Raw genomic sequence first — 1,091 nt, 5'->3', positions numbered from 1 at the left:
AAGTACGTACCTATAGATTTGGAGGTATGGCATGTACATTCCAGCCGAGCAATGAACCGCCGTATCAATAAATATAAATAACATTATAAATCCCTTTAGTATCCAAAACACCCGCCTCTAAAGATATAGATTTAGACATATTTATGTATATCTGAGATTTAAGCCATAGATAGAATTTAGACGCGCATTTGCCAGGACTTTGGTAAGCGTCCTGTTATTCAGCATGGAGAGATTACCAGACCGGAGGAGGAGGAGGAAGAAAAACAAAAACAAAAAAGCATCAGATGGATTTTATTCCTTTATAGTCGTGTTGTGTACGAGAGTTTTCTCGCGCCTAAGTTTTCTTCGAAGCTATGGAATTTCAGGCACATACATTAAAAACGCATATCCATTTGTTTCTTCCATTTCCCAGCTAATATATTACGACATTAATCATTGACAACGCAAGATATCGACACTCTACATAGGCAGCCGACAGCTGCTCGACCCGGATATAATTTCCACAAGCGGTGGCAACGATAAATCTCCCTTAATTACCATGTGGCAACCGATCGCCCTCTAAATCCGGGTTCCAAAGCGTTACGCGTTTCTGGCGGGAAACTTTACGGCCAAAAACGCCCATTTGAAAGCACTACAATCTGTATATTCAGGCTTAAGCTGTATTCAATGGCGCCCTATTTGATTTCAAATATTTCATGCGTGGCTTTGCTTATTGGCTTGGAATTTAGCACTTTTTCGTTACCATTAAATCTGGTATAGCGTGATCTATTTAATTAAGGTATATTTTAGTTTTTAGTTGCAAAGAAGTTGATACTGTAAACGTGATCACCATATATGTATAAATATAACATATAAATGTAATATAATGTATACATACAGTATATGATATACAATATAAATATAATAGATATAGAATATAAATATACAGTGAATGAGTATTTGAATATATGAGATTTAAGCCAGACTGATATACGTAAGGCAATGAAAAAATCCCATAGCAACAGAGGGACGTAATTCATACTGATGACATCAATCAAAATGTTGATAACCGAAAATTAGTGAAAATTGGTGAAAACGAAAGGATAGTGGAG

The sequence above is a fragment of the Penaeus monodon genome, chromosome 25 (assembly GCF_015228065.2).
Source record: "Penaeus monodon isolate SGIC_2016 chromosome 25, NSTDA_Pmon_1, whole genome shotgun sequence".
NCBI lineage: Eukaryota > Metazoa > Arthropoda > Malacostraca > Decapoda > Penaeidae > Penaeus > Penaeus monodon.
This window is presented reverse-complemented; position numbering follows the sequence as displayed.